Here is an 11,271-nt window from a genome sequence, read left to right on the forward strand (position 1 = left end):
CCATGAATCCATCCCTAGTCCAGCTAGTGTGGTCATCTTCCCTGCTCCTATCGATTCAGCACTTCCGCTAACCACCTTTAGTAGCAGCTTCAGAGAAGAGGTGCTTGAAATTGCCAAAATATTGTCCGTCAGGCCAACTTCACAAAACACCAGTCGAGCAGTGTGCTTATAATATCCAGGCCTCACAATGCAAATGGCATATTTGTTTTCACGCCAACTTTCTTAATGAAGGTTGAAGACTCCATAAACCAGTGGCGAGAGCAGCCCCAAGAACAGTCAGGCAAGTTCACATTTCAGTAGTACCAGAAAGTCTACAATGGTTACTAATGGGGGGAAATACACCAAACTTAACTATGTGGTACACTGGTGATAGAGCGTCATGAGATTCTGAAATTTGTAGGGATGCATCATATTCACCGTTAGTCAGCACCCGCATATTAATCAATATATGTTTAGAAGTGCCATAGAAATGTATTGCTGTAATCGTTTAAGATTGAGGTGATTAGAAATGTAATAACGCTTTTGTGAAGATCAACGTTGTAAGTTATCGTGAATGTATTTAGCAAATTAATAATGATTTGTTTTCGTGCAATGTAATGTATTAGGTTAAACGTGTGCTATGTCAAAGTTATACGTGTAGATTGCTTATTCACGCACATGAAATTAATGAACTAATGCTTAGAGTGCGATTTAATAGTGTGTTTAATTTTGTAGAGGCCTGATCGCATATACGTTAGAAGGGAAGGCCTGTTCATTTTCCTATGTTAGCTAGTGTTGTAGGCCGAAAATGATTCCCTTGGTAAAGGCTTTGGGTTGCAGGGAAATGTAAAATCTTAAAGATGTGAAATGGTTTTTTTCGTTCCCATGTTTCTGTTGCAGGTGCAAGGACATTTAGCTCGTTAGAGAGACTAGGTCTTTGTTTTAGGAGTTAGGATGCTGTGAGAAGCCAACAGGGGAGTGCATTGGAATGCAGAGACGACACTTTTAGCGAGGAAGGTGCCTGGGACCCAAGGCCAAGCTAACCGTTGTTGGATGCAAGACAACTCTGTGGAAAATTACTGAGAGAAGACCTGGCTGAAGAGGTGTGTCGAAGGGCGTGTTCTGTGATTTTGGGGTTTTGTATTAGGGACAGTGCCCCGTGGGTTGAGCAGATGAGGTTTAGACGGGAAGCTAGAAGGAGCATCTTAGATCGAGCTCTGACTAAATGAATGTACGTCTTAAGGGAGTCTTCACCTTTTTCTTGATTCTCTTGCCTGGGATGGGAATGCTAAGTAGGGTTGTCACCTTAGAGACAGTGTAGGGTCAGAAATGTTTTCCTTTGACTAATGATTCCTAAAATAGATATTAGCCTAACCATTATCTTCTTGATGCTTTTGGAATCAGTGATTCTTTTTGTCTTAAGTCGGATGAGAATTCTGCGTAGGCTTGCCTTTGTTTTAGTGCCCATTTACCTTTTACACCTTGTACTGAGGTGTTTCTATGTTCAGCTGTTTTTGGTTGTAATAAAATCTTACAAATTTTAGATTCGGAGTCAATGGTCCTTTCCAAATGAAATCTAATTGTGTTAAATATATTTTGATAATTGTGTTCATCCCTTCTACGCTATTTGGCAGATAAAGAGATCCTGGCGGCCTGTGAGGATTCTTGGAGATAACCAGGTTGGCAAGAATCCAGCCTTATCACTGGACTGCTCTGAACTACATTTGGACACAATAAAACACAGCCTTGCATCACTAGAAAGCCCCCCTGCTCAGTTGTGGCCAACCAGGTCAATCACAGATTTGAGAAATAACTTCAAGTATTAAACAAATCGAGGGAGGAGAGGGCTTGAAAAAATAACAATAAATTTTATTGTTATCAAGGTCCAGCATACATGCCCAAGCAATAGTGAAAACAGAAGGTATGCAGTTCCTAACGTTAACGCAAGGTGTGACAGAATAACAAGTGGGTAACACAGTGGTGACAGGGAACTATGGTGAGAAGCAGGAGTAAAGGTTACTCCTTATTTGGAAAAGAAGACCCTCACACACCCAACAAGCGGGTGTCTTGCTTCATCACCGGGTCTTTGCTCCTTATCGGGCCGGCGAGTGCAATGCCCGATCAGGCACCTAATAGGGCCTTCCTAGCGGAGATCTTTTATTCCAACGCCAGTGAGTGATGTGTGTGTGGGGTTGAAAAAACAGTATTAAGACATAGGTGAGTGTAGGTGCAAATGGGATTAAAGTGAACCAATTAAAACAGGGGTAGGTGATCCACTAAATAATTTTAATGCAGTGTGGTCACCATCCTGGTTAAAAAATATACAGTCTGCACATGTGACACCAATAGTTAAGTGAGTGTATGTGCTGACGTGATCAAGAGGTCAACATGTTTCTTGCCTTTGTATATAATAAATGGCAATTCATCAGGACCAGGGAATTAATGCGGCTACCTACACCTCTTTGGTGGTGCCCAATGTCTATAAGAGACTGAGTAGTGAGCACGCATACAGCACCCTAAAAAAGTGTGGTACCGTAGTTAAAAAGCACACCTGCAGAGAAGGAAAATAACAACAAATAAAAAGCATAAACAACAAATAAAGTTAAAACAACGTAAGCATTGCGACAGCAGTTACTTAGGACAAATGGTGGTGTCAAGCCAACCGTGGCATGCAAAGCTAATGAGCAATGTATGGAGGACTTGTAAAAGAACCAAACGCAAGCATACAGAGGAGGCACAATATCCAATAACTGATACCAGAACCCATCAAATTATGATAGATAAATCAACCAAAAAGAACTCACCCTCCTGGGTTGTGCTGCATACAAGGCTGGGGGGAGTACACACTAAATTATAGTGTCCTGGGATGAGGGAAACAAAGAGAATATAGAACACTCACAGGTTGTAGAGCAATTGCATCCAACATCATTGGGAGCAGTCCGTGAAGCGGAATTGTCAGTATCACTCCTGTCTTGCTACCCGCACAACACGCGGCAACTGACTCCATGGCGACCGCTTAGACACCATGAAGGGGAGCTATGGTAATGAGGCTTCCAAATTGCCGTGTGTTAAGCGGGGAGGAATAGTCAAATCACTAATTAAACAAGGATGTTACCAACATTGTGCGAGCTATAATGGATAAACACGCCAGTAATCGAGGGAACAAGAGGAAGTGGGTCTGATCATTGAATGTCTTGTGGACCAACAACACATTCGTGGGACCAGCGTGGTGCGCTAATTGCAAATTGAATGTGCACGCAGAAACCATACACAAAAGGAGGAAAAACAGAAGCGTTGCCGTCAAGGACGACGCTCTCAGAGTCACTATATCAGTACTCACGGTTCCGTTACTCAACAAACGCCGTCCACCTAGTGACGCGCCAGCCGCTGTAGACTGGTGGTGTCTGAACGCGCCTTGCCTGTATAACACCCCCCACCGGCAAACTCACGCGAGAGGCAGGTGGAGTCGGAAGGGGGCGTGCTGACGCCGAGTTAGCTGGAACGCTAACAGCCAAAGAACGTACGGGGCTGCGCGTCCTGCTTGTTGTCATGGAAATATGACACAGCGCGAAGGCAAACCACCGTCAATAATAGACGACACGCGTCAGAACCGGAAAACGTGGCAAAGTGTAGGAGGCACTCGGGTTTAATAAAGGACTCCATAGGGGTCAGAGTGGCCCGCTAGGAAGTTATATAAAGCAACTGAGGAGTTCATATTAACAGTGCCACACCACACACCAGGGTACTCATATTTACTGGCAAAAATAAAAGTATTATTTTATGAGGGTGACAGACAAAAGGATGCAGCAACTCAAGAAGAGAAAACTGGTGAGATCAGGTCAGCATGCTCCACGGAATGTCCTCATTAAGACCCGTAGTGTCCGCAGCCAATCTCAGGACCCAACGTTGTTCAAGTCTGAAGAGGCTTCTCTTTGACATTTGAGGGTGTGATTCAAGGACAATCCATTTGAAAGAGTTTGGAGCATGGCGTTCAAGGTGATAATGCGTAGTCATTTTAGTGTTGGTTTTCGCGCATCGAAAGCTACTCTTATGTTCTAACATACGAGTCTTCACTGGGCGCGTCGTCATGCCTATATAGGGAAGACCACATGGGCATTGCATCATGTAAACACAGTTCGAAGAGTTACAGTTTGTGTGTTTGGAAATGTTCCATGTTAGACCATTAGGCAATGTCACTTCTTTGCTGGTGAGAGTTTGGGCACACATGGAGCATGACCCACAGGGATAGTGCCCTTTGACTGGGGGAAGATTCCATAGCATTCTTTGCGAACTGTTGATAGGTTTCCTAGGTCTAGTATGGATCAGTAGATCCTTAAGGTTGCTTGTGCGCTTAAATGCAAATCTGGGGGTCTGTAAATCCAAATCGCCGGTGTTAAGAATGCCCCAGTGTTTTTTTATGATGGATTTGATCCTGTTGGAGTCCGGGGTGAAGGTAGTGACACATGTGATGGACTTATCAGGTGCCTTGATGTTAATGTCCAACAAGCTCTCCCTGTTGTTGTTTCTGGCTCGTTTGCGAGCCTTTGCTACCACATGACGAGGATAGTCTCGTTTAAGCAGATCTTCCATGAGCGTACCTGATTCTTTCTGGTAATCCGTCACAGAACTGCAATTTCTCCTGATGCGCAAGAATTGCCCAAATGGCAGATTTTCCCTCAATGCTTTTGGATGAAAGCTGCTAAAGAGGAGCAGGCTATTCCTGTCGGTGGGTTTGCGGTAAAGACTCGTGGTGACCTTATTGTCATTGAGGCGGATACAAAGGTCCAAGAAAGGAACTTCTGAGTCAGAAATGGTATGTGAGAATCGCAAATAAGGGTTCAATGTGTTCATCCAGGTGCAGAATGCTATGCACTCGGTGTGTTCTCCTTTCCAAAGGATAAGGATATCATCAATGAACCTTTTCCAGAGCAGTACATTCGCGGCGTAGGGGTTGGAGGGGTGGTGTATGTCCCTCGCTTCGAAGGCCGACATGTACATACATGCTAGACTCGGCGCGAATGTACTGCCCATGGAAGTCCCCTGAATTTGATGATATAACTGGGTATTGTATTCAAAGAAATTTTAAGTGAGGGCAAGACTAGCACACTCCATAATGAATGGCACAGGAGTGTGAGATGAATGATCGCTGTTCATCAAGGCATCCTCAATGACCTCAAGAGTCGCTTGTTGAGGTATATTTGTGTAAAGCGACTCAACGTCAAGAGTCACCAAGAGATCTATTTCTTGTGGGTTCTGAAACCCCTCAAGAAGGCGCAAGACATCGGTCGTGTCGCGAATGTAAGAGGGTGTCCTGGTCACTAAGGGTTGAATGAAATGATCAACAAATTGTGACAGCGGTTCCAGGATGGACCCTATGCCTGACACAAAATAACTTCAAGTCTCAGCCCTACACTAGTGAAGACTTTTCGTTCAAACAAAGATCTAAAACCAATCTACCATACGTTTTAATGTCACTATAGCTATTCTCAATCTGGACTGTACAGGAGTGGAGTTAGACATGCCACACAAAGAAAGGTGGCTTTTGCTAAGCTGTGAACCTCTCATAACCACCACACTAAAGCAGTAACCAATACACACAAGAAAGATCTTTAGAGACCTGACAGTATTATTCAAACCATTTAGCCAATGCTGAACAATTAAGTTTAAACTAAAACCGTGTTTAAGTGAAATTGCTATTCCTCTCCATCAAAAATAACAAGGATGATTTTTTTTTAATGCTTCCCCAAAAGCCGTGTGTCCCTTTCTCCATCGGGACTCTACAAATGTAATTATTGCTATCCATACATTGCTCAGTATTAAAGTCACCCACCCACATAGTTGGTATGTAGTTTGATCTATTATTTGTTGTGAACTGGATTTCCGTATTGTGTCCATGACCAAACAATGTTGTCCTCCCTCGATTGCTGCTGTGTGGGCAGTCAATCATTTTCAGTAAGAGTGAACAGGCTTCAAAACTATTTGTTAGAGCTAACGATGGACCGACAATGTGGGATAATTCTGTCCGAACTTTTGGGCAAAACGCCCTACTATCTGATTCAGTCATTGGAGGGCGGAGGGTGGTAAAAGTATCCTAACGGACATGCTATTATGTTATTTCTGGTAACATAATTTTGCTAATTAGTAATTCTGAAATCCTACCTGTTTGTGGTCACACAATGTTGGCAAGTGTGGGCAAACGGGGGCAAATCAGTTTCATGTCAATATTGAGGAGGAAGCCGTGTTGAGTCCTGACTGGCGGGTGGGGTGACAAAGGGAAGACCCCCAGCCTCACTTCTGCGCGCACTCACTGCAGGGCGAGGGATTCCATAAGGCAAAGTAAGAAGGCGCCATCTAGTGGTGGTAAAGAATTACTGCAAAAGGCTCAATCAGCTCCTCGGGGTGTGCCAAGCACCGGGTGGGCAAAGTTCTATTGTTCTGGGACCACCCAGAACCCCCTTGCTGCCCCCGCACTTTTACCAAGATGTGTTAGTGCATTCCCACCCCACAGCGTCCCTTTATCTAAGAAGAAAGCAAATGGTGTAAATTGCGCACCCGGTAAATACCGATTGTAAAGAGTGTGGTATTTTCTGGAAGAGCTCTCTGCGCCTAAATTCTGATTGGTCCGCCTCGGAATGTGACCAACGCCCTAATAGCACCTGATACTCCCAGCTTGGGGGGCGGGGGGGGAGTGTTTGTCTGTACGATATGCGACATCATTTATCTGATGAAAGTCCGTGTGCACAGTTTGCACCAGGGTTGCCCTCCGATTCTATACCAAATGGAAGTTTGTGCCTTACTCAGGATTTGCGCTTCTCTTACAATGAAGCGCTTAGTATTCTGAGTCTCGGCCCCTCGCCTTGACTGTGTGTGGGGCCCGTTCTGGGGCCCCAGCCGCCTCCAGGCCGCAGGCCACTCCCTTCGTGGTCTCATGGCGCAGCGCGGGCGCAACTGGTAATGGAAATAAATGCGACGGATGGACACGGCATTACAACCCCATTCATCTCTGTATCATTCGCTGGAATGTGTAAAGTGTCACTGTTATGTCCCATTAAAGCCTCCGTAAATACGTGTCTTATCTGAGATCACAGCGGCAGCAGACTGCTGCGCAGTGACTGTTGCGCCGAGCTCTGCCCCAAGGGCCTGGGTGGTGCCAATGAGCTCTTTAGCACTAAAGGAGGCCAGATCGAAGGCGCTGATAGCGACATCCAACTCCCTCTCTATTTATACACCGCCGGTAACCTCAGGCACTGACCGCAGCAGCGACAGAGCTGTCTGCAGAGCCCGGGCCTAACCTGGCTCCGGCTCATTATGGCGAGGAGCACAGGGTGCGCCGTCTGCATGCCTGGGGCCTGGGCGGAGTGTGAGGGGAGGGGGGCACTGGCAGGAGAGAGAAGGGGGCTTCAAGAGAGGCAAGAGCAGTCTCTGTCACTTACCACAACTGCATGACTCACAGGAGGCTCCGAGGCCTCAAATGCAGAGGAAACAGAATACAGGAGCAGATTTCATTAACAAGCACGGTCCGCTTTCACTTTTGTCCCTTGTGAAAGCTTTCTTGTCTTTATGGGGCCATGTGTTTGAAACACATGGCCCCATAAAGATAAGAAAGCTTTCACGGCAGAAGGAAGGCAGACGAGGCCGTCCAAATGGGACGGCTCAGAAAGCCTAACTAAAACGTCACCAACACCTCTTTTCCAATGGCTGGCCACCGTTTAGCATGAACGGTGATGCCGGCCAATGGAAAAGAGGGGCGGGGCTTAATGCCCTTTACAGAAAATACCCCAAATCATTAAATCTCGCCAGCGAGACTGCGCATGTGCACAGCCCACGCCAGGCGAGACCTAAAAACTAAAGGGCAATCAAAAAGCATATGTTGTAACGTTCCTGGTTGCAATTTACAATGCCAACAATTTGCAGATGTAAGAAGTTTTGCTTGGAACCAACGTAACGGAGTCCATAAACAATTGAATAAAATATAAGAATTGGTTTGGTAGAGTGAAACAGGTAACCATCCAGATATACTAGTAAGCCAAATATTTTTCCATGTGTCAGTAGACAAGGAAAGTGAAAGTTCATTATTCCAAAAAGTTGAAATCATATCTATGTTGTTACCTAAAGTATTTGATATTTTTTTTATATAGAATAGAAACATCGTAGGATGATTTGGAAACAGTTTGAATATAAATTGATAAATCAGCTATAACATTAGAAGGAATAGCATGAAAGAAAGAATCTAAGATTGAATTGCACAAATATTGATATTTAATAAGGTCTGACTGAGATAAACCAAATTGTGTTTGTAACGCTTCAAATGAAATGAAAGTGTTGTTGGAATAAACATCTTTAAGATAAAAAATACCAGCCTCAATCCATGAATACCAGAAACTAATATTTCTATTCAATTTAATGACATTGCTGTACCATAGTGACAAGTCTTCAGTATTATTCATGGGAAATAAAAAAATGTAATCTAGGTCATTAAAAATCATTTTAGTGGATTTAAGAATAACCGATTTAGGAAAAAATGATACATTGTTAGACATGGTTAACAAAGTGGGTAATGGAAATGGATTTACTATCGATTTCTCAATATATAGCCAAGCAGGTGGATTATTTAAAAAGGAGCGATTAAACCATATGGAACTTTGTTTTAAAATAATGGCTTTATGAAAAAGAAAAAAGTCAGGGATACCAAACCCAGCATTATATTTGGGCACTTTTAATTTTTTATAACTAATACGAGGTGATTTGTTGTTCCAAACAAACTTGGAGAGAAGTTTATCAACATCTTTGTAAAACTTTAATGGAAATTGAGTAGGAATCATGGCAAAGGTGTAGAAGATTTTAGGAGCGATAGTTGATAGAATCCATTGTACCCCACCGTGAAAGATGTAATGGTGACCATTTGGACGTTTTGTCTTTAATATAATTTAACATGAAGTCACAGTTTAAAGTAATTGTTGATTTTAAGGATGAAGAAAATAAAATACCAAGATATTTTAATTTACTCTTTTGCCAAATAATTTCATTCATGGGAATCATATCAGGAGTACAATAAATATCTAAAGGAAAAAAATCAGTTTTGTTAGTATTTAATTTGTATCCAGAAACTACGGAATATTTTGCTATAATTTCCAATAAGGAGGGGAATGAGGATATAGAATCACTAAGAAATAAAAGGACATCATCAGCATAAGCTAAGGTTTTAACAATAACATCCTTAATATTGATTCTTTATTATTATCACTTTTTCTTTTAGAAATAAGGAAAGGTTCAATGCCAATTAAAAACAAAAGTGGAGAAAGGGGACAACCTTGTCTTGTCCCTCTAAAAAGTTAAAATTGATTAGAAACTTAGCCATTGATAAATAAATGAGCAGTTGGGGCAAAACATAAAGCGGAAATCATGCGGATAAAAGAATCACCAAAATTGAATGATGATAATGTATGAAATAAAAATTGCCAATGGATTTTATCAAACGCTTTTTCAGCATCTAAGGCCAACATTCCTGAGGGTAAAGTTAAAGTAGAACTTTGTTCAATAATATGTAGGGGTGGGCGGGATTTGCGAAAGGCAAATTATCGCGAAAATGTTACAAATCTCCGCAAACACGTGGAAATATCGCGAAGATGCAGAAGTTTTTTTCCCGCCCGTTCGCGGTATTTTCTGTATGGTCGCAGCTCACCAACTTACCCATGCGGTTGCTTGAGGGCGTGGCCATCTTGTTTTCACTCTTCTCGCGGTGCATGATCGCGAGAAGAAAGACGTGATCGCGCGACCAATGACATTACAGCGGGCGCGAACTGTCGCGAGACAGCGCAAATGGCTACCAACAATCCAACATCTTGTGGAGAACGCAACCGGATTGGGAAAACTTGTCGGCGAACGCGAGGATTCAGGTAAGGCGATCGCGCGCGCGCGAGAATGTATTATTTTACAGCGCGAGCAAGAACCAAATTATCGCTAAACTGCGGAATGCGGAAATTTTGACATGTTCGCGCTCTCCGCGGAACGCGAAAATGTCAAATTATCGCAATTTCCGCGAGCGGAACGGAAATTTAGCCCAGGCCTAATAATATGTAGCAGAGTTCTTGTATTATTTTCAGAATATCTATTCTTCATAAAACCAGATTGGTCAGGGTGTATAATAGAGTCTAATATAGGGCCTAATCTAGTAGCAAGTATTTCAGCATATAATTTAAAATCTTGATTAATTAAAGATATAGGACGATAATTAGACACAAGAGTGGGATCTTTATCCGGCTTGAGAAGTACAATAATTAAAGCTAAGTAAAAGAACCAGAGGTATTTTTGCCACAACTGGAGTGAAAGCGTCGACTTTAACCTTATTATCTTGTATTTTAATTGAATTGTCCGATATTTTCATTGACAAACTAGCCATTTCTTTGCGTACGTTTTTAACCTCAGACGCAATTGTATCTGTATTAGCATGAAGAGCCAGAATTTCCTCCAGTATTAAAGACAAGGAAGGTTCAGATGACTCTACCACTTTTGATTTAATTGGTGGAGGAGAAACCTGCTGTCTCCTTTTAGTGTGAAGAGAATTTTTATTATCCATTTTCTTGAAAAAAGACTTAAATTTGTAAATAAATAAGCAGTTTGTAAGAAAATAGAATGAAAGTTGTGGAGATATCCTAAGAAAGTGGGCTGTGGGAGTGGCTAGGCCCAAGTCAGGCCCTTTCTTGAATGATCACTCCGCCCCCTTGACAGAAAAGCCTGGCTGTACCTGAAGGCAGAGCTGGGAGCAGGAACAGGAGCTGAAAAACACCACACAAAATCGAAGGAATCTACTCCACAAAGCAGGTATGGTCCTTATACATGCAGCGACCTCCTTTTAGTGAATTTTCTGACAAGAATTTGTCGTTTTAAAGTAAAAACGGGCGAAAAACGTGCTAGAGCTCACCGGTAGGTGGCCATTTTGAATCGCTCGCTCGCGCGTCACCCATATGGGATGTTTTTAACAACTAAACTTGCACGTGCGCTGCTGACATGCAGCACCCCATTGCAGGCAGTTTCCTCACAGTAAAGTGTACTCTGTAATGTACCGTCCCTTACGTAAAAGTGCAGGTCCAGAAAGTTGATTCTCTCTCTGTGATATTCAATGGTGAGAATAATATTGTAGGGGTTAGCATTGAGGTACTGAAAGTATTCCTTAAGGGTGTCATCTGTGCCCGACCACAGGCATATAATGTCATCAATGTACCTTCCCCAAAAGACCACATGTTCAGTCCAGGGGGAGGGACATCTGTTCCAGGCATGCTTCCTCTCATACCA

This window comes from Triturus cristatus, chromosome 12, assembly GCF_964204655.1.
Source record: "Triturus cristatus chromosome 12, aTriCri1.1, whole genome shotgun sequence".
Taxonomy (NCBI): domain Eukaryota; kingdom Metazoa; phylum Chordata; class Amphibia; order Caudata; family Salamandridae; genus Triturus; species Triturus cristatus.